The 23,789-nt window shown below is 40.7% G+C and overlaps 1 protein-coding gene across 1 annotated transcript in view; it reads left to right on the plus strand.

The window, feature by feature from the left end:
• WWOX (WW domain containing oxidoreductase) overlaps nucleotides 1-23,789 on the plus strand; it is a 479,598-nt gene that overhangs the window by 415,761 nt on the left and 40,048 nt on the right. The gene's annotated exons all lie outside the window — the stretch shown is intronic.

The following is a 23,789-nucleotide window of genomic DNA, read 5'->3' on the forward strand; positions in this document are numbered from 1 at the left end:
GTGCAAAATACTCTGAAGCTAAAATATATGGTTAAATATTTTGAATTTCTGCTGCCTTTCCCCTTATTAGATCCTCATAAAAAAGAGCAATTGGGTATGTGAACCAAAAGTGTCCTGAAAATGTTTAAAATTTTTCATATTTGGGTGCAAAATACTAGTAACTGCTTAAACAATTGTACAGAGCCCATCTTGGGAAATCCTTTTGGCATGAGTCTGATGGATGTTATCACACAGTTCTCCCACGCTGCCGATCTGGAAACGACTTGTAGCTCTAAGGACAACACCCCTGTCTGTCTCATTTCTGTGCCCTGCTTGGTGCATGGCAAGTTCTGAGCTTGGATTTGGGATACAGAGCAGCTTAGCTACCTGCACTACTCCAGAGGGTATCCCTGAATCCTGGAAAGAAATGGGAAAAATGTTTTAAGAATTGTGTTTTCATGTCTTACAACTGTATCTAAACATGCCTCAGTCACCAAGAATTTCTGCAGTAGTTCCTGTGTGATGTCTGTCAGCCCCAGTGTGCATGAGTGTCCTTCTAAAGTGAACTGATGTCATGACAGGAAAATAAAGGATATTCTGCAATGAAAAGAATTAAGGGAAAAAACCCTCTGTCTAGACAAACTTAATGGCAGTTGTAAAGGTTTTCTGATCCTGCAGCATAGTGCTAGTTAGGTAGGGTAATAAAACATAAAGTGAATGTTGTGATATAGAAGTATAGGCTATTGACAAGATAAAGCCTAGGGAAGTCTGGAGCAGAAGTGAAGCAATAACATGATCTGCCACCCTTTGCTGTGGGTGATGGGCACAGAGGATTTGTGCACAGGGAAATGACAAGATTTCACTGAAAGAACTTTAAATAGTTGAAGTGACATTGGGGATTTGGCATCATTTAGTGTGTATGTCCTTGGGCTCTGGTTCAGGAGTGTGCTTACCTTTAATCCATCCAGAACCTAAACTTGTATTTAAATCCCACCAAAATCAATGGGTCTTGATAGGATTTTTTTTCATTTTGATGACTAGGGATGGCTAACTTCCATAGCCATGGTTGAACTTGACTGAATCACAGCTTTATTGGCATGGCAAGAGCTTAGAACATTACTATTTATTGTTTTATGTGTTTATTATCCCTTTAAATTACTGTACTATGATTTTTCCGTGAATAATATTAGCCAGTTGGATTAGAAATCAGAGCTATGAGGGAATATAAATGCTTCAGAGTTAAAATAATGCATATGCATTTAGTTTAGTTTTCCTGTAAAATCTATATCCATTTGTCCAGTCCAAAGAATTCTGATACTCTTTGATTAGGGAAGTAAGTAAAGTGCAATTGATATAGTGCCACACAAGTAATGAACCAAGCACTCTGAAAGTGTTTGATTAAACTAATGTAAGTGTTGCATCAAATTGTGAAAATATGTATGCCATAAATTATAGGGAGATGTGACTCTGAAAAGCAGAGGTGAATAAACTCTTGTAGCTGGGATTGTCTTGTTAGATTACTTATCTGTCACTTAATTTCACATTTAATGTCTTGCAGTTATGAGATGCTTCAGTCTCAGCTTGATTTTATAAACTTTGGCTCAAAAACTAAGTAGGGCAGTTTTGTAGCCTGTAGGACACCCACGTTTCTGTTTTTGATCTCAACTCTTCTGAATCAAAACCTTTAACCAGAATTATACCAGAAAAAAAAATCAGAATAAATTTGCTACTCAGTTGTTAGAATACATCCCTCCCCAAGAGAGGTCAGAGAGGAAAGAAACTAAGAACAGACAGCTGACTTCTGTTTCCACCTGCTCAATAAAATCTTAACTTTAATAAGCTACAGCAGTCCTCGTTTCTTTTCCAGTCTATCCTGAGTTTGTTGAAAGTTATGGCAAAGTCATTTTTTAAAGATAATTATGCTTTGTAAATGCTAACTTGATTTTGTAGCTGTAAACACACCTTCTGGTTATGCAGGAGACAAATTAGGAACATATGTCCTCCACCAAAGCCAGCTCAGCTGCGTGTGGCGCTAGCATTGATTACAGATAGCTCCTGCACACACTGAAAGCTCTGGGAAATGCCCATCTCTGCCTGCTCCTGCACAACAAGACATGTATGAGATCCTCCCTCCTGATTTTTGTGCAGCTCTGAAATGTATGTTGCAGCCTGCCTGGGTGTGAGGGATCTGTCACTGTGCCCTCAGCAATGACTCTGCTGTTCTGGGTAGAAGTTGCAGTACTGCTTGTCTTCTCCGTGGCCCCTGGCACTTTTCATGGCAGTCTTGGGCATGTTTGGTACTTTCCAACTGCTTTTTGATATCTTTGGAGAGAGATCTTATTAAAACACAGTGATATGTTTGTTGTTTATTAGTCTTTTGCTAGTTTGGGGGAAAATTCACTCCTCTACTCATATTATTGTCAGAGCTCATCTAGTGAGTGGCATCTCTAGTTTGGAATGAGATGATCTTCAGGGTCCATTCCAAACCAAACCATTCTATCATTCTGTCTCAATTCTTTCTCTCCCCTGTTGTTATTTATATCAGAAACCAGTGATTTAAGCTGATTTGGAGAATATGGGCTTTTCCTTAAAGCCTCAGCTACAGTTATAAAAATGAAAAAAATGTGTCTATGGACATACACTTACCCTTAGCCTGTAAACCCAAGACAACCACTGACTTTTACAAAGTGCTTCTGGTATCAGTTGTGTCTGACCAGTACATGGTCTCAGGTCTCACTAATTGCCTTGTTGATGTCAAACACTATAATAAAACTTTAAAATGTTTCAAGACATTCAATAATGTCATACAAAGGCTTGTATATAAGGGCATTTATGGGTTACAGTGCAGCCAGTCAGTTATTCCAGCATGTTTTGAAATGAATGAGTCCTCTGCAAGCTGAAAGACCAATACCCAGGGAAAAGCTGTATCTTTGATGCTGTTTTCTATATTTGTACACGATCCAGGACTTATGACATTAGATTTGTACAACATTATAGCCAGAGCATCAAATGCGTGAACTGTTAGTGAGCTTCCTCATAATCAGTCTGACAATATTTCTTCTTTGCAGTTGGAAAGTTAAAAGATTAGCTTTGAAGGAAAAAAAAAATCAATATGTGGCAAGTGTATATTGAATGCAAAGGCTGGAACAAATTCTCCAATGGCAACTATATACAGGAGGAGGTCGTGATTCTTCAGAAGTCATAGTTTCACAGTTTAGCAAAGATGTAGCTGCCTGCCTGGCTTTTGGTTCAGGAGTTTATTTTGTGAACAGAATTTTTTATTTTTTGCCTGAAGATGACTGGTTTCATGTCCTGTGGCATTTTATATATTCAAGTGACTGATGTTTTGTCATGCAGTCCCAAGCTGAATGTGTTGATCAGATACAGAAAGGGGAGTATGCAAGAAATCAGGCTCTAGCTAGAGCTGGTTAGAGCTGCACTCACTCACAGCTTGCTGGAGTGCTTTGTTATTCTCAACTACACGAAACAAGCAGCCCAGTGCTTTGCTGTTATCAAAGCAGCATTAAGAGTGTTGCAACAGGACTGTCTGTGAGAGAGGTTAAAACTTCCCTCCAGTAAAACTCTAAAACTACTTGGAATTCAAGAGGGTTAAGTCCTAGGCAAATACTTGCATAGCAAGCTGAGATAGAATAAATGGCTGTTATCAGTCATTGCCTGTGTGCTTTGCTGGGAAAACCAAATGTACACAGTTTCTTCTGGCATTAGAAGCCAAGCATAGACTTGAATTTAAACTTGAGCTCCTTCCCTTGACTGATGTTCATTAAACTGGTTAATTACTTATAAATGTGATTCCTTTCCCCATCTCAGATACAGATATTTATATCAAGCCCATGCAACATAAGGACTGACCTAGTGTAATGTTGATTTAGATTTGCCTGCAAGTCCAGAGCAGGAATGCTATTTATAGCTTTATGTAATTAAAAAATAATCTTACTGAAGTTGTGCTTCCTACCTGAGCCCATTTGAAGAGCCATGATAGGAAACTCAATGGTTGCACTTAGAAGCCAGCACATGGGAAAAGCAGAATGCTGTTTAGAGACTGCCAAATAGAAGCTAAGGGAGGGGCAGCAATGTTCCATTCTCATAGCAAGGCTTTAAGGAAGTTTTCACTGAAAAGATGAGATAAATTTATACTTTTGGTTTAAAACCATCGGTTACACAGTCAGGCTTTGTTCCCCCACAATAAGCAATGTTTTTGGGTGTTGTGATTTTTCATTCATTTGAACCACAAGTTCAAAGTGAGCTTGTGGGGTCGAGGTGTGAAACCACATGGGACTGAAACTGAAAGGAGCTGTTCCCAGAAGCCCCCAAAGCCAGCATGGCCAGGCTGAGCACTGCTTGCCAAGGCACCTACCCCGTGCCATGGGTGCCACTCCTGGGCAAGCCAGCAAACCCCCAGGGGAAAAAAAAAAAAGGGAAATAAAAGAAATTTTGTGTTTGGTGCTCAGATTTACAGCTTGGGCCCTAGAATGTTCGATAAGCTGTGTTTTCTATTGATTTAATTAGATCATAGGTTTTCAGCTCATTTCAGGAACAAATCTGTCACATTCACCCTGCACTTGTGTGTTATCATCTTTCCCATGTTATGGCCTGTGCTGTTCAGAGCCACTGCTTCAACTATTTGTAAATGCCAGTTAAATGCTCATCAGGCCTTCACCTGCAATGAATAAAGGTTGGAAAATTACTATTCTATTTTTTCAGATGTTAGAAGTTTTGTAACCTTTACTTTCTGTAGTTTGAATGTGGGCACAGAAATATTTAGGATGTTAAGTATAGCTGGTTTTTCTTGCATGGTGCACAAAAAGGCAATTCAGTGAAAGCTTTTAAAGCTATATCCTTCACTTTGTGTCAGCAGAACAAGTACTTTTTTTCTGGAGTTTTCCTCCCTGCAGTTTGTAGTCTAAAGAAACCTTTGCAAAGTGGGTGATAATGAGGATCAGTTAACAGAGAGAAGAAGCAATGAAAAAGTTGTGGCATTTTATATATTTTGTTTTAGAAAGTGAACTGGATAAGCCAGAAAGGACGAAGGTTATTATTAAACTGCAGGAGCAGTAAATCCTGACTCCCATGGCCTTACACGGGCTGCACAAAGCAGCATTGTTATGCTGCAGGGGGAGAACTGAGGTTCCACACAGAGGTCAGAGTGGCTCTGCTGGATGGGGAATGGTGCTTTGCACTCACAGATAAACAAGGTCCAGCATCTCACCAGCCTGACAGAGGAACCCTCACACCAAAGTGAGTGAGGTGCTGCAGTTGTGAGGCACTGGTGCTATTTTGTGTTTTAGCAGTGACTGTTATCCCAAGATTTAACCTTCTGATGTGGCCAGAAGGCTACATTAATGCAGCGTAAAGCAGGGATGGTTGTTTTGCTGTTGTTCTGACTTGTACTTGTAGTATGAGGTTCTCTTGAACACAAGCTGTGCAAGTAGTGAGTAGAATGTGGGATCTACAATGAGAAAACTTGTTGTTAAACCTCTGAGCTCTGGTACTCATATAAATATGCTTTGCATGCATTCATTAAAATAAGGAAGTAGTGCCACTTAGTAAACTCAGCTTTCTTTGAGTGTAGGAGTTGAAGAGAGGGAGAATGGTATTAAGAGGAGAATATTTTAGTCTACGCCAGCTCAGGGATATTGCCACTAGCAGAAAATCCACAAGGGGTAGAGTTGTAATGATGCAAAGCTGCTGCTATTTCCATTTTCTTATGTCTTGCTGATTCAGAACATCCCAACATGAATTACTATTAATATGGTCTTCTCAGTGCCTTAAGGGCAACCATTAGCAAAAGTAGGTATTGCTATGTGTTGTGGTGCAGGGCAGCAAAACCTACTTTTTGGTGGGTACCTGTGTGAGCCTGGGCTTGTGCTGCCTCAGGGGTGCTCAGAGACAGAAGGCAGGGGTGGAAAGGACAGAAAAAGGTGGGGTTGAACACTAGGGAGGGAGATCTGCTCACCTGGGTCATGCTGAGAAGGGAGTGCTTCTTTTGTCCTGGCACACTGCTGTGGTCCCCCTCTCTAGGCAGGAGAGGATCTGGTGTGACTTCCCTGGAAGAGCCTTCCTGGCCCAGGACACACTGGCCCAAACCATTCCTCATGGGGAAATAGAGCCAGATAACACTGCATAAGTGAAAACCTACTGTAATGTCAGTCTATAAAGGGAAGGTTTTCTTTTTTTTATTTTTTCCCTGCTTTCCTTTAATTTAGACAAAAAAAAAAAACCAAAAAAAACCCCAAAAAACCAAAACAACCCAATTCTGTGTAAGGTTAACCCTAATAAATCAGCCTGAAATTGTTTCCAGATCTAACTGTTTGCATATTCAGCCACTGCTGCACAGACCCAAGAGAGCTCCTTCTTTATGATTTGGGCTACATGACCTTGAAAATTAAAAATACTGGAATCATGGACATCTCCTTTCCTATCCAAAGCTGATGACAGATTAGAATATTATTTGGGGGAGAAAAAAGAAAGAAACAAAGAGAAAAAAAGTGTGGTTTGGTGTGAGGCTCTATATGCAGACTAAACAGCAATCAAGGGAACCTTTCAAAACATTCTCTCAATTGGAAACAGCACTAATTCTCAGTTTTTAGGGATGTCACATCACTCCATGACAAACTTTGTGAATTCTGAGGGGAGCTTGCTAGTAGGGTGAACACATGGTGTCGATGCTATTGAAGTGAAATGCTGTTTCACTGTCACAAGATAGTGATAGTTTGGTGAACAAATATTAAGTTAAAATGGCAAAAGCTACATTTTTTTTTCTTTATATATTTTTTCTAATTTATTTTAATTTTTTTTCCAATTTAAAGCTTTAAACCCTAAAATAGAGATTGGGGAAATAGATCAGTAAAACACGCATCAGTAGAGAATTGAACTAATGGAGGAGGATAAATCTGAGCTCGATTTACTGAGAGTAGCACTGTGAAGTTTTTCTACTTGAGAAATTTTAAGGATTCGTTTCCAGTGTTGTCCAAGCAAATTGTAAAGTATTGGGAAGGAGAGCCCCACCCCCTCCTCCAAGGGCATGGATCAATTCTTCAGTGGCGGTGTATTAAATGATAACCTTGCCACGTGTAATGTCACAGCAGAAGGAGCTGCAGAGGCACTGTTCCTTCCAGCTGTATCTGTGCGGGTGAATTAACCAAGAGAGTGTGGATGTGAACTTTCATAAAGCTAATGAGAGTCATCCTGCAAAACACGGCACTGTCACGTTTTTCTCTCTGCTGTCCCCTGAGATGTCACCACCCCAGCTGAGCCATACTTTTTTTCTCTAGATTTTGTCATCCCAGCTGATGTGCTTTGAGTAAATGATAGGTTTTTCAGTCACTTTGTTTGGGAGTGGACTTTCTTTATCAATGGAATAATGCAGTCTTTTGTGAAGAAATAGTTTCTGTGCTTAACTAAAATAGTCCACGCTACAGTGCTCTTTTTGAGATCACTTTAAATCAAACTTTCTCTACTTCTGTGGGAACAGGACTGATCCCTGTACGGCTTATATTTCCTTGAGAAACCTGGCTTTGAGAAAAGCTGCTATTAAGCTCTGAAAGAGTTAAGCAAATTCAAGGCTCTGTGAGCCAAAACTCACTTTTCAATGCGCTTGTTGTACTTAAACGTCAATCTATTTGAAAAGGAGAGTGTCCCAATTATTTAGATGGCCAAAAGAAACAGCTTCAATTCTTTATCACATAAATACACTTAAAAAGCATGATTTAAAACAGATGAAGAGAGAACTGAATTAGTGTTTTGGTTACTCGGCAGAGCCAAGTGTAGGCCTCCTTGGCAGCGGCTGCGCCTGCTCCGGAGCTCGGTCCCGGAGCAGCACGGAGCCCTTTGAAGGCACTGGAGAGCCCTGGCAGCCTCTCAGCTCCTGCCTCTTCCCTCCACGCCGCCCTTGGAGAAGGCTCCATGCAGGATGAGGCTGTGTGAGCCAGGTCAGGGCTGCTGCACCCTCGCCACAGCCGGCGCTAATCCGGGATGGCAAGCTCTGAAGTTCCTTTCCAGCTAATTTGTCCGTGTAATTAGGTTAGCGAAATCATATGTTTTATTAATTTAATAAAATGCATTTCATGGTTTAGACTGTCTTTAATCCTTTGACCTTTGAAGTCACTCTTTATAGTCTTCAGATTGCAGTAATTTATTTTGGTTGTTTCTGTTGGGAAAACAGTTTAACAATCTGCTTTCGTTCCAGTTTTACATTTTTTTTCCCTTAAAGGTAAATGGGATTAGTAAACATCTGCTTCTTTTGAATATTTACAAACTTCACAATCAAGATTTAACAATGCCAACAACATTAGTAGTTTAAATGCTTATAAATATTCACAGACAAATAAATATAGCATTGAGGCACACTGGGCAGGTGTTTCTAATTTCCAAGAGTTTAAGAGTTAGCTGCTAGAAGATGGCACATCTTTTATGCAACTCAGAATATATTTGGTGACATGCTACATGTGCTTTTCACATTGTAAGTAACTCAGTTAACCTACTCTGCTTCCCAGGGCACTTTCAGGGGGAAAACATTTGCTCAATTGTATTAAATGCTACAGAGAGTTTTGCCTGTCAGTATAATTTAACTAAAACACACTAGCTCGCTAACTCTATGTGTAATTAAGTATATGGAGTTAAAGATGAAGTGATGTGGGTTTATATTTGCCTGGCTTTTGACAAAGGTTTAGTCTGATGTCAGGCCTGGGAAAGCAGGAGGCTGTTACTTGCTTAAATGCTTTTCAGCCCCTTAAGACCACTGGATAAATCTAGTGCAGTTGTTTTCAGTATTCCTTGTTCCAGAGGTCAGTGTTAAACACAAGGGGATTTGCTCCTGATACCCTTCAAAGATTTTACTTTAAAAGTATCTTTTGTTTGCCAAACCAGTGTAAAACGCCTCCCTGCCCAGGCTGTCCTCAGAAACAGCAGCTTTTCTCAAAATCTAAATCCTAATTTAAGATGGGAGGAATACAAAAACTGCACTGCTCCAAGAATACAAAAACTGCACTGCTCCAGGAAGTGGAAATCCATGACAACTCATCAGAGCAGTCATTTGACCCCTGCTCCCCTGCCCTCAGCATGAGCGTCACCTCCTACCAAAACAGGTGGCTTTGCTCTTTTTGGCCACACTTTGGGTGTTAGGAGAGACCTCAGCCCCCTCTGTGAATCCTTCTTGCTCTGTGTTTGCAATGCTCCTCATGCACTCAGGGGAAGGAAACACTTCCCTCTGAAATGCTTTGCACTCATGTTGGGTGCTGAGACAAGGTGCTATGTGTCAGCAGGGTTATGTGCTGCAAGGAGAGAAAATTCACAAAAAATGAATGGAGTTTCATAGGGCACATCCTTTGTGTGTGTGGAGCAGCAATGATAGTGCTCTCTTCCTCTCTTAATTTTCAGAGTCTTTGTAAAACTTTAGGAATGAAATCCCTTTGCATTTCACATTTATTTACTCTTCCAAGGCACAACCATATCAGTTGCAACCTTGAGTTGTCCCCTTGCCTTACAACGAGTTCTGCTCTGGTTCATCCTTTATCACTTTTTCACAGTGCTTCCAGCAGTGGCTGCATATGGTCTTAGCCCTGCAACTTGTGCCTTTAACAGTCAGTTCTTCAAGTTATAATAATAATGATAATAATAATGAAATCATGCTTAAGAGGCAAATGTTCCTTACTCACCCCATTCAGCCATCTGGCTTTGCCGGGGAAGAATTACTCCCAGCAAATCTACCCTATTACCAGGCTTAAGGCACAGGATTCATTTAGCCTTTTCTTCATGTTGTTTAAACTGAAAAAGGTGTTTCCCCAACAAGCTTAGACCCTGCAAAGCTCCCAGAGATGGGTGGGATGGTGAGGATCCATGAAAGCCCTGCAGCCAGGCAAAGGGGAGAGCCTGAGGGGCTGCCCTGCTGCTTTCTGAAGGAAAACAGCATAACCACATTTAGCTTTGCACCTGGACAAACAAGGTTTATCACAGCCTCCCCCACCAGCCTCTGAGTGCCAGAAGTCTGTCACTGTTCAGCTGGAAGTGACCTGGGAGCAGTGGCCAGACAGACACTTAGAGCCCAGACTTGTTTTTTATCCCATATTTGCTGTTTTGGGGGGGCTCCCCTGGCACCCCCAGAGCTGGAACTACACAGCAGTAGATCTCTGGAGCAGAGATCAGAGCCTGGGGAAGAGGATGGATGGCCAGGCTCTACCCATGGTGAGGGGGAGAAAGCCCCTCTACCCTCTTGTAGGGGACAGCCACAAGCTGGGGTGTTTGTGACACTGTTCACAGCTCTGGGGTGAATCCAAGAGGATTCTAACCAACCCTTGTTTTCCTCCGTGACATTGTGTGGTGCCCTTCAATCAGTTTGATGTTCCAAGCTTCTCCAAATGTCTTCTTTGCCCTCATTGATGAGGATGGTCTCCCGCTTTAGTTAAACGCTTGGGTTTAGTTTCGTGTGCCTGAGTTGCAGGTTAGTATGGCAGGACCATCCCAGCCCTTTGGGGGTCTATTCAGAACTCAGCTGTTTGAAGAGGAAACAAAGGGCTGCTTGCTCTGTGAATGGAGGAATCAGTATTTCATGCTAAAAAAAGGAATCAAGTTGTTCATATAAAAACCACACGTTAGTCAAACATGGCAGCAGTGCTGTGGTGCTTCTCGTTAAAAGCAGTAGGATTTCCAAAAAAAGATGCTGTCTTGCAAGTACTGAAGTTGAGCTCAGCAGCCATCTCTTTTCTTTTCTTTACTACATAATGTTGGGGCACTATGCTTGGCTTGAAACAATATGCATAGAATAAGAAAGGCAATTTTTGTACACTTATGCATGTAAACTAGAAAGGGTGAACAAAGCATTTTGTGGCAAAGCCAATGTAAAGAGAAAAAAAATGAATAGTTAGAAAACTAACACTTTTGAAGTGAAATTTTTGTGTTTTGCCTTTTCAGTTATCTACTTATCACACAAAAATAGCAACAATTTTAGCTCCCATTCTGTTTTCTCAAGACAGCCTGCCCACAGGTTTTCTAGAAAATGTGGTTACCAGCTGGTATGGCAGTTCACAGTGCAATTTCTGTTTTACTTCCAACAATCTGGCATCTCATATCTATATCAAGTCACAATTTACCAGAAAAAAAATATATTTATATATGTAAAAAAGAGTTCTAAATCACAGTAGCATTTTCTGGTTTTAAAACAAAAGACATCCAAGCAAGATATCCAAACAAGCCATGAAGTTGAGCCAGGGTTTCAAAAGAATGACACTGTTGAGGAATAAATAATTGATTTTAGTTCAACTTAAAGTAAAAATTTTTGAGTGAACATGATCAAGAAAAAGAAAAATATTCCTGTGCATTTTAAAGTTAAATATCTGCGTACTTAAACATACCTGAAATCTTTCAGTTCTTTGGGAACTTTCTGATTCTTTATGAGGTTTCTGTCTTTATCTCAGCCTGACCTAATTGGCCTCTGACCCTTCCCTGGAGCATACTGCAGAGTTCTTTATAATGTGTTTGTTTGCAGTTTGAATTCTTATTTTGAACACCTCTGGCTCAAGGTTATCCTAATAGAAACAGGGTGTCAACATGGAGAAGGGGGAGGATGGAGTTTTCCACACCCCTCCTTGCCAGAAGATTTGAAGTTCAGGTTTTAATGGCTTCCAGGTGTACCTCGACGTTGCACATATTTGGCTGTAATCCTGGAGAGACTGGGGTTTTTGCCTTTAAAAATACAGCAGAAAACAAACTTTGAAGTTTTGAAGATTAAATTGGTAAAAATAAACTTTAAATAAGTTGGCTCTTGCGTTCCAAGAAGGGGAAATGGTTTCGGCAGGCTGTTTCTGTGGACTCTGTATTAGTGTTGGAAAAGTGTGAGTGCCACTAAATATTCTGCTGGAAAACTGAAGGCACATATTTATCTCAACCTGATAAATTTTGCAGCAAGAAACACAACTTGAATGAATTCCTTAGCAGCATTACAAGCATCTTCATGTGCTCCAAAATTGTTTTTTCTTGGATGCCTCACATTTTAAAAGCCTTAAGTTGCTTTCAAAGAGTCAGTTAAAGTCTATAAAATTTGATTGCATAATGACTGGGTTCTATTCATAACACGTGACCTGGGAGCTGCAAGGTCTGTCTCTCATATTTTACAAGCCTACAAAGGTTTCCTGATTGCTCCTGAGCCCCACCTTCCCAACACATGAGGGGATTTTTCTCACCCCATGGTTATAAGCCCCAGAATGAATAGGGACATGAATTAAGGCTTTGAAGGGCAAGGAGGGTGGATGGCAGTCCCATCAGATTTGTGATCAGATTTTCTCCCACTCACTGAGTTCCTACACTGTGGCTGTAAGTGGGCGATGTCTTGGGTAGATCTGAATTGGAAATAGGCAATGACTTCTCAGTGTGGTGTTACAGTTAATAAACATTGTCTGAACAGCTGTAAAACAGCTCTACTGGACTGCACAGATGCACAGGAACAGCAAATTATCACTGAATCACAAAATACCTTAGGCTGGAAGGATGTGGAGTCATTAGCTGAGGGCTCATTTGCCTTTTTGGGTCTCTGCATGTGTTCCCTGATGGCTCTGCTGTTTTTTCCTGGTCACAAACTGCATGGATGACCTGCAGCCTCACACACACAGGCTCCCTCATCCCCTTGAGCTCCTGGTGTTAGGAGTGTGAGCACTAAGACAACCTTTCCAAGCAATATCTTGTATCTCTCCTAATCTTCCTCTACATAGGTGGATATTCTGTTCTCAAGTTTATGTCTGTTTGCTGTAAATCCTGTCTCCTGTTCCTGCTTGCTGTCTTTAAAAACAGCATTGAGGACACAAGGGTCCAGATTACTGCTCCTGATCTGCTTTGCACCACTCAGCTGGAGGAGAAGAGGTGCAAATCCACCTCAGCTGGCTGTTTGCACTGCTTTTTTTCTTCACAGTAATACAGAAAGGCTGTGGCATGTTGATATGTCCACTTTGAGAATGGGCTTTGTGAGCAGCTGGGCTGGATGCTGTACCAGCAGCTGGGTGCAGCCTGGTTTGGTGGAGGACCAAAGAGTCCTGTCAGGCCAAGCCTTGCTGCCCCACTGGCAGTGTTAGTGGGACAGGACAGGGTGCCCTGGGTTCCTACCACTCTTCCAATGCCAAATCCATGCCCAAAAAGTGTTGCCTGTTCCTTGATTTAGGAGTGAGAGCCAGGTTTCTACATTTACTTCTTGCATCTTCATTTTGGGGCTGCCCAAGTGCCTTTGTCTTTCCTTTCCCATGCCACTCACAGCCCTGCTCTAGTTAATCTCAGATTACCAGCTCCTGTACTGGTGTAAGGAGGATTAAGAAGGTCCACTCTGACGACAGGATGAAATAACCTTATGTTTTCATTAACAGAAGTTAGAACTATCTGTATTTCCATGTTTTGATCAAAACTCACCCCTGTTGGCATCACAGCTGATGACAGCTCTTTTGTTGCTGAGGAACTGCAGTCAGAAGATGACACAGAGGAGGAGGCAAGAGGGTCAAATAACAAACAGTGAGCCAAAGGAAAAGTTTCTGGCAGAGGCAGAGCTGTGAGTGCCACTGCAATGGGGAGCACCCGACAGCCAGGAGGGAGATGAAGCCAGTGGACATTTTCACTGCTGGATGATGAGCAGTGAGTTTTCCTCTTTACTTCCCCCGATTAAAAATTTGTGGCTGGCTTTTAATGCTGTGTGGAACTGCCTAGAATTTTATTTGCTTCCCATCAGTCAACATCAGGCTTGCTTCTTTATACTTCTCAATGGGAAAAAAAAAAAAACCTGCTTGGTTTCCAATTGCAGCTTTTTATTATCACAGGCCAAGAGGGGAAATGAAAAATCATCTTAATTAAAAAACACTAAAGTCCCATGAAATACATGGTTCTTGTTTTTGAACTGCTTTGTCAGGAACTGTCCACAGCCATTATTTTTAATTAGCTTATCTTTTAAATTAAAAATGGGTTATTTGCATTTTTTTAATGGGGAATTTCTTGATCATTCAGTTCCCCTGTATTTTCATGTTCTAAGACAGCAAGTTATGTAAAAAAAGAATCCAGGCAATTTGATTAAAAATACATGGTATCTTTTTATTCTTCTTTTTTACTTCTTTATAAAAATTATGCAAACTTATACAGCTATAATTCTCCACAAGAGTCTCTAAGCATTTTACAGACACTGAGAGAAGACAGAAAAAAAATTAAGTCCTTTAAGTAATGTGGTCATTTAAAAAATAGCTTCTCTTTCAAATCATAATTAGAGGTCAAAAGGCTAGAACACAAGAAAAAAATATCTAAAAGCTTGAAATTGAAAAATTTTGAAAGACCCTTATTTTCACTCCAAGCTGTATAAAGTAATACCCCTTCTCAGTGACAAAATCAATATTTCTTACAGAAAATTAATATTAAAGTAAAAATTTAAAAAATCAATATTTTCTAAACAATAATTATAAAAGAGGTTAGCGTTCACTAAACTGTACTATGTAATAGTAAAATCTTCCTTTTATTTCAAAAAGTTCCCTCAAATGATTTGGTATTCAGAGGTGCTGAACCCCAGAAAACCCCAGTGGCTTCAGCTTGGACTCTGTAAAACTGAGTCAGCACCATGACAGCCCCAGCTCCCTGTGAATGCACTGGGATAAAGTCACTCTCACCAACAATGAAAAACATCGACATGGACCCTGAAAAGAGTCAGTTAACAGTGCATAACAGCTCTCCCGAGCTTTTGAAAGGTGGTGGGAGCAGAACCTTGTGGAAACATCCAGACCTAGGGGGATTTTCTGTGCTGGACTTTCCCCAGGACAAAAGTGTTTGCACCCTTTTGCTTGAGAAATTTACCTTGAGACCCTTAACAACCACCAGGGATTATTACTCACTGTTTGTCTTCACATGATGGGTACTTCCAGCTGTACTTTGCTGCTTGGGACGAGTGGCTTATCAAATTCTTCTTTTCTGAATTCTGCATGATTATTTACACTAAATAAGAAAATATCATTCCCTCGTTACTACAGTATGTACTGAGGTCTGACTTTAACACCAAAGTAAAAGCATAATGTGAAGGTAGATCATAGCATTTACTCCCGTTGTTTTGGCTTTTCTTTCCTTTTCATAATAGTGCAATCATGCCAACAGCTCTTTGTGGATTTGCAGCCTTTCTGCCACATTTCCTCATAATCATGTTGAAGTTTAGTCCATAACTCATTGTATCTATGTGCTCTGTTTACACTGAACTCAATTTGGGTTAAATTAAAACCCTCATATCTTTCTCAACTGTGATCCTTCAGTTAGAAATCTGCAAGTGACAGAAAACACTTCTTGAATTCTGCTTATGTTAGTGTAGTAAAAAGGAGTGAGGAATATAATTTGAATTACAGGGTGAAAAGAAGACATTGGTGAACAAGTACAGAAATATGTAACAAATAATGTTAAATGTTGTGCTGCATTCCAGTAGTTCCAGGCTGTGTCTGCTCACCTTCAGGATAGCAATGTCAGGACTCACCTCAAAGGGACACGTAGATCAAGTTCAGGCTCCTAATTACATTGTTTGGGTGAGAATGATTTAGAAAAAAAAAAAGAAAAAAAGTCAATATACATAACACAAGCATTTTATAGTTGTTTTAAGTGATAAAACAAACACTCAAACAAGCTTTAGCTCTATAATAGCCTTGAGCCAACCTTCCTGTTTGCTGACAAGTTGCATCACGAGGTAACATGTCATGAACTCACCATTCATTATTGTTATTGTTTTTGGAGAGACAGAGACCAGAGTTGTGGTTGTGGTAGGAGGAGAAGTACATTATTGAAATCACTTACAGTAAAACCCCAGTTTTGAATATCATTTCACTTCCTAAACAGGAAGTGTCCTACAAAAAAACAACAACAAAAGAAAACACAAATGGAAGACGATCTCAACCCATCAACTTTTGAGTAAGGGCCATTGCAGAGACCTAGATGTGGTTTCTACACGAGATTGCTTTTCAGCCTGAACTGTGAAGACCTATTTAAACTTCTTTTCAGCAGCTTTATAAGGATGTCTCCTACTTAGCTATCAATGGAATATCAGCTGCATTCAGCAGCTCTTCGCTTGTTCCTGCCTTGGCAATAAAAACCCTCCAGTCCTGAGCACGTCTTATGACTTTGAACTCAATTTTCTAGCGTGAAGTTAATCAGTTCCTGCCTTTTCACCCTTCATACATAAGTCTTTGTGGCCATCTAACTGTTTCTATTCAGGATTCTCATAGTAATTTTGGTAATTATATTATTGATGATTTTTCAAATGTAGGGTCAGCCCATAATCTGACCAGCAGCTTTCCACATTGCAGTGATCCAGATTCAATTCTAACTGACTGCTGGCGTATTCTAATTTGTAACTCAGAATGGATTAAGCCTACAGGGTTAGGCAAACATCCCAAAGATTCAAATCTCATCTTGATGACTAAGAATAACCAGCTTCTGGCTCTTAGAAGGTTTTACATATCAACAAAGCTGTGCATTTGCATTAACGGCTATCACACCACAGGGGCCTGCTCGTGTTTATCTTGGGAACAACCAGAAACTGAACATTTAGTTTAAATTTGTTTAAATGTGACTCCTGTTGAAATCAGTGGCAAGCTGTGTGCACATATGTGAGCTAGAACGGTGCCTAAGGACTGCATTTCCACCAGTTTTTCATATCAAAGCCATGTCTCAGAGAAATATCACGTGATAGATCAGAAAACTGCACCTACTACTATCAAAAATTCAGCTGGAACATACATTTGTGAGTCTCTGCTATCTAGTGTGAGTGACAGGCACAGTTACTATTTTGCTGTCAACTTGTGGCTGTGTCTAAAGGCTGCTTTCCAGCAGACATTGGTGGCCTGAAAGGTGTGCTTGTGAGTCCTTTTTGCCCTTTTTGCAACCCAAAACTCAAATCTGAGAAAATGTTTGAGTGGGAAAGCATCAGTTTTTGAAATGGTCAAAATGATTTAGATTTTAACATCTAAGTTTTGAATTTAGTTTTTGCTGCATTCTTGTGTTGGAAAATTCTCTTTTGGCTTCACCTTAATTTTTACATTTACATTCCATGGGTGAACAAGTTTCCAGTTACATTTGAAAAACAAATCTCTTAACAAGCTGAAAAGCAAAGTTGTTCAGAGATGGAATTACTGAAATTGTAGGGCTTCCAAAAGAAGTTTCTTCTTAAAACAGTTTCTGAGAGTTCAATAGCATATTGGACCAGATGCACCAAAACCAGGTCATCCATGCACCTTCTCCTGCATTTGGGGTTCAATTTTATCTGCTCAGGAAGTTATTCTGTAAAATCACACCCCTCCATTTCATTGCTACCAATCACTACTGTGAGTCTTTTGGGGAGCTGGGCGGGGGGAATGGCTTTAAATTAAAAGAGAGTAATTTTAGATTAGATATTAGAAAAAAAATTCTTTACTGTGAAGGTGGTGAGGCCCTGGCAGAGGTTGCCCAAAGCAGCTGTGGCTTCCCCATCCCTGGAAATGTCTAAGGACAGGTTGGACAGGGCTTGGAACAATCTGGGATAGTGGAAGGAGTCCCAGCCCTTGGTAGGGGCTTGGAAGGAGTCCCAGCCCTTGGTAGGGGCTTGGAACTGAATGAGCTTTAAGATCCCTTCTGACCCAAAACATTCTGTGATTCCTGCAAACATGTCACTCACTGTAACATGTGGTGCACAATGTTTATCCTGTGTTTATTGTGCTCAGATTCTCTTCAATGCAAAGGAATTTCCACATCTTCCCTTCTGTTTACAGAAATGACGATTAATCCCTCAAGCAAAAACATCCGAGCGAATGTGTGTATATTTTTCCACTATGTTAGTAACCGGAGGAAGTGGGAAGGTGTTTTGAATTTGCTCTAAATACCTGGTTTAGTTTTTCAGTAAAAACATTATACATGTGACTACCTTGACAGCTAAAGCAGAAACAGTCTTTGCTTCGTTTGTTTGTGAGTCTTGCGATTTCTTCCATTCAGCCTTTCAAAATATTGAGAGTTCATTGTCCCAGAGATAAAGAAGAAATATTGAGGCATGAAAATACATTCAGCTTAGCCATTCTGATACTGAAACTTCTCTGAATGAGGAACAATGTCTTTATTTTGAAGAGTACTGTTATTATAAGTACAAAAGCCTGTTTTGGCTAACTTTCTTTTGAGTTGCCCCCAGATCTATTTGAAAATCCTGCTCCAGACACACAGACCAATCCTGAGAGTTCAGCCTGTCTGCTTTAGCCTTTATATATTTCTTACCTCAACCCTTACATCTTTAACTCAGACATCAAAATGTTTTACTGTTTTGCCTCAGCAAGTGGAAGAATCAGCTCCCCCTGTAGAGCTGGCAGCTTTGGTCTGATGTGTGTGCAGTCCCCTTTTGTCCGTTTGGGCTGTGCCTCTGCTTGCCTTTGTTGTTTGGTTATTTTTTTTTAAACCATTAAATACTGAGATAAAATGACTGAATCAAGGCATGAGTCTTTAAGGGCAAAACCCAATAAAATGCCTACATTATAGGAAAGCCCTTGAAGGACCTGACAACTTATTAATCATAAAGGGGAAGACTCAGAGTGCAGCTTCTCCTCATTTACGGAGGTTTGCTCTCTAATAGCATTTAGAAGTTTGTTTTACCCTGTCTCGGTGAGAAGAAAAGGCAGCTTTAACAATTCTGTCTCCCTCAGCAGTGCATTTGAATTTTTGTTGCCTCCCTTCGGCGCGCTGGTCAGAGGTCAGGGAGAGCAGGATTAGTTGACCTGTGTTGACAGAGCGGGTGATGGATGAGCAGAGCACAATGCACAGCCTGTTTGCGCCGGGCGGCAGCAGCGCACACGCAGCCTTTACACCTGCGCTGAGCCCAGGGACGGCCTCTCCTGCCGCCCTGCTCTGCCAAGCCACCCCTGCCTCCTAAAGACTCGCACATTGCATTCCCTCCCATGGCCCCACGCTTGCTCCAGAGAGTGAGTAAGAGACCGGGCGTTTGCTTTTTATTAACAGGACTGGGGACACACCGAGGCTTCATGTAGTAATGTCAGATGGCTCAGATTCGGGGTGATTGCAGCGGATCGCACTGAACAATGCTGAAGCTGTATTAAGGAGCACATCTTGTGGGAAGAATTGGACTTTACACCCACCAAAACTCACACCCTAGATTATTCCTCTTCTGCTTATAATGATTTCCTTTGTGCTGATGACATTTATTCAGATGTAGCAGAGGGAGCTGTGGAGATCCACTTCTGCGACTGTAAATACACTGTCCTGTACACAGTTTCTTTTCAACTGCAAAAAAACCACCAAAAATTAGTTTGGTGGTTAAAGGGGACCCAGAGGCAGAGAACCAGGCTTTGTGAAAACCCATGTTTTGGAGGGCCTACGTGACCACTAATCCATCTCCAGTTCAGCCCTCTTTTCAAGTGGATAGGCACCGGCTGTCAGTCAGGACAGGCTTTTGGAAAGGAACCAACACACACTCAGTTTCTCTTTCTCTTCCTCATTAGCAGTGAAAATCATCCATCATAACCAGGAGCGTGGAACCAGTGGTGGTGGCAGATCTTTTGGGAGTGTCTGCATGCTCTGAATGGTGCAGCCAGGTTATACACCGAGTCAGGGGTGGGCTGAGCTTGGGCCAGTAGAGGCATCCAGGGTAGAAATGTGGGTTTATGCAGGTCCACTGGCCACAGACCACTGGACTGGGGCTTCCCAGCAGTTGCAGCCTTGATTAGAGCCCCTTAGTGAGAGTGGAGTCATAGCCCAGTGTCAGGCCAGGGTAAAGTCAGTCCTGGCAGAGCTCAGTGCAAGCAAGGTTGCTCAGTTGATCCCAGTGGTTTACAAGGCAGGGATTTGACACTGATGGCACAAAAATTAATTTTGGAATCAATATTCCAATTACAGTTAAACAACCTCAGAAATTAAGGCAGCTGAATTCACGTGAGCTATGAGACTTGCTGGGGTTCCCCAAACATGGTTTGTTTCTTTACATTTATTAGCATTATTCATGTCATGTATCCAAGAGTTTTCCTGATTTAGCCATTCCTGATGCATTCAAGGCACTCTTTGGGGCAGGGGGAAGTAGCAGTGAGACCTACATGGACAAAGTGAACCTGGCATTCACTTTATGGACACACAAATATAGCAGCACGTAAAAATACCCTGCAACATGTCTTCATGCACAGTAGGGCTGAGGTGTCAAGATTGCTCTTGTGATTGAGTGAGAATCAGTTCAGCCAACACATGGATTCCTCCTAGAGCTCTCAGAATGTCCAGAGACAACAGCAGACAGCCATGCAAAGCTGCCAATCTGCTGTGGACACCAGCAACTCACCCAGGACCATATTTAGGGCTGCTTTATGCTTGTCATAGTTGTGTCTGTTGTATTGACTTTTGCTAAATATATCCTGTATTCAACAGCCAGAATGTCAGATCGTGTTCATCATGAATCTGACATCTCTGAGCTGCTAAATCATCACTAGAAATGAAACTCAAGGTTTTCAATCCAACTGCTGACAATACTTTCCTTTGCCACCTCTTGGTAACTGAGATATCACCAAGCTTTGTCGAGTGTGAAAAATAACAGCTGCTTTGTCACTACCAGTTAAATACTGATGGGGATGGAACAATACAGGGATTACTTTTCAAAAATACAATTTATGCTTCCATATACGTGCAATTTTGTGCGAGAACATGGAATTAAATTAGAAGATAATGTTGTTAGGAAACAGGAAAAGTGTTGTGGTGGAGTGGAAAAGGAAACCTGATCTGGCTAGTAACTGGGGAAGAGCCATTTCCAAACTCCAACACAATTTACAGAGCTACTTTTCCAAGTCAAGGGTCTATAATCAAAACTTCCTTGATGGTGATACACTGTATAATTCAGACAACAACTCTACATATCTAATTTAGATGCAATTCAGAAGACCAAAGTGAGTTAAAAGTCAGGTTAATCTTAATCCACCTTGGTGTTGGTTTGGTTGCTTTTTCTGGGGGTTTTCCTGGAATCAGTTCCATCAGCCAAAGCTCTACAAGAGATGATTATTTTCTTTAATGTGTCACAGTAACACAGCTGCTGCCCTGAGAGAGCCTGCACGTGGTGGGACTGGGTGGCTCATCTGGAGTCAGAACCACAGATGTGCAAAGCTCTCCTACAGCCATGAAACCTTTGTAGCAATTGATCTGTTGCTGACAATGGAAAATTAATGTGGCTTTAACAGTTTTCAGGTGAAAATTATTTCCCACTAATACTTTTGATCTTGTCCTGGGAACATGATATGACTTTGACCCCTGCAATTCTTGCCTCTGGTGATGCCAGAGTCTTATCACTGTGGGTATACTCATTTTTGATATCTAATAATTGTAAGAGAGGTGTTTGCTATCCAGCTCATATGTAGACATTTCATAGCCCATTTGAATATTTTAAAGGCTCCATTTTCTTCTTGGCAGTAAGGAATATGCAATCCTAGGCTACAGAGCCTTGGAGGTATGTACAGGTAGGTGCACCTGTACATGTGTTCACCTTGGGTGAAATCATAGCTTCACACAAGCAAATTCATATTGCCTTTCCTGAAACCCAGATTTCACCTTTTATAGGAGGTAATTAAAACCAAAGGCTACTTACTGAAACACAAGCTTGACCTTACATGGTTTCCCAGTGCGAATGATAAGAAACAACGACCATAGTTCCACTTCAGTGCACATTATTAGAGCTCACAGGGGTTGCTCTGCAGGTGTTTTTATGTTAAAACTGAATATGGATGCAACTTAACTGGATGCAAAGGTGGACATTGCATAAGTAGAAACGGACAAAACTTCTTATGCTTGAAAGATCACAGTGCTTATTCTAATAATTACTATTTTCAGTCCTGAAGATTTAGTATTGTCATATCCTCAAGAGATCTAACTTCTTTACCAGAAATGAAAAAAAAGTTGTTAAAATAATAAATGAATTAATCGACTCAAGATTTGTTATTTTTCATAGACCTAATTCCTTAATAGAAGTTCTGCCAGCCTTTTTGTTAAGTCTTACCTATTTCTTGCAACAGGTTGTTTATTGGGGGTTTTTTTAGGTTACCTCTCTTTTAATAGAACCTGTAGTAGATCTCATCAGAAGGAATATGATTCATGATTCAGGGAGACACTAGGAGACATAAGTTCCTGGAAAAATTGGATGAGTTTTCCTGCTTCTTACAGTTGTGAGTGGATAATGGCTATTTAAATTCTGCCTTGTCTGTAGTTGCCAGCATAAATAATCTCTGTTTCCAAGAAGTAAATTTCATATTACACTTTTCTCTTTAGTGAGCCCAGTGTGCAAGTTGCATTTTTTAGAGGCAGAGCTCCTGTTATCCATACATCACTGTTTTTAGAGAAAACAGTATTCCCTCTGACATTTGTAAGATATCATCATGTCTTGTCATCAGCTCATCAGCTTCATATATTATCTTCCCTGGTGAAAATAATGTATCCATCCAAATGCCATTGACCACTCCCATAAGAAAAATAAATAAAAATAAATGCCAGAACTGACCATTCCTGGGAAAGTCTGGGGTGTAAGAGCCAATTTTCAAGGCACTTCCTAAGTCAAAGCTGCTAAATCTGTGAATACACTGAATATCATGCATTTGTCACGGGGACATTTTAGCAGCTTTACATCCTACACAAAGTTCAAGAGGAAGCTTAGTTCTGGAGGCCTCGGAGTGGATTTATTACTTTTCAATGCATGTCAAGAACTTGCATCTTAGTGGCAGGACTTTTTTCATAAAATTACTGGGTTTTGCTTTTGTTGTAGCCTGAGGAGAGATGGTGGCACTTCTGTACCACAGCTTATCTCACCTTGGGGTAAAATACTAATTTAGGTCAGATGAAGAGTTCTCAAAAAGTACCTTTTTCTTCACTGGCAGTAAAGGAAGTCTAGGAATTAAGATGAGTTATGGCTACCTACATTAGCCTCATCTGAAAATAGGGATGATGATGCTTACCCCACATTATTATATCCCTCAGGACCATGAGCGTGGCTTTTGCTGACCTGAGGGACAGAAAATAGTTCCACCTTTTGGGATGGAAAAGGGATCCCTCTGGAGCCAGGTGGATTTTAGCCACTGAGTCCAAATAATGAAATTTATTCCAACATATCAGGACACTTGATGTTCCTCTGCATCCTGTTGATGATTCTTCACATCTGTGGTGATGGTATAGTTTGGAAATCCAGCAATAATTTTCCCTTCCAATTATCACAGTAAATAGCTGTTATAATTATCGTCTGTAATTTGTTTGGCCTTTTTTTTTTTCGCCTTCAAGATGAAATTGTTGCTGTGGTTGCTATATTTAAGGCATTTGCTGATAATTGTTTGTTTCTCCCACATGTTGGGCCCATCTGTATCAGAATTTTATTTTACCAGAGTGAGTGAGCAGAACCCTGACTTCCTCATGTCAGATCCCATTTTCCAGTGCATTGTTTCACTTCAACCACCATGGATTTTATAGCCATATTGTATGAACAATCTGTGAAGTATTTTATCCCTTTCCTGAGTGATCAGGACTTCAGGAAAAAGTCAACCCTGTTCTGAGTTCTTTTCCAACATGCTTTCTGAGATGATGTACTGTGTGATTCAGAGAGGAATCAGTTTTCAGTAATGATATGCATTTTAATTCCTTTATTTTGTACATTATAAACACACATCTGTTCAAAAGGGAAACACATTCAACATCCCTCCTAGCATTAGACATATTGATTGAAAATTTGTTCTGAGTTGGCTTAAGTGTCAGTAATCTTGACAAGTTTTCCAAGAACTGATAAAATGAGTCCCTGTACTGCTGAAATGAATTTTGTGTGGATATATGTTTAT

This window comes from Motacilla alba, chromosome 11, assembly GCF_015832195.1.
Source record: "Motacilla alba alba isolate MOTALB_02 chromosome 11, Motacilla_alba_V1.0_pri, whole genome shotgun sequence".
Lineage (NCBI taxonomy): Eukaryota > Metazoa > Chordata > Aves > Passeriformes > Motacillidae > Motacilla > Motacilla alba.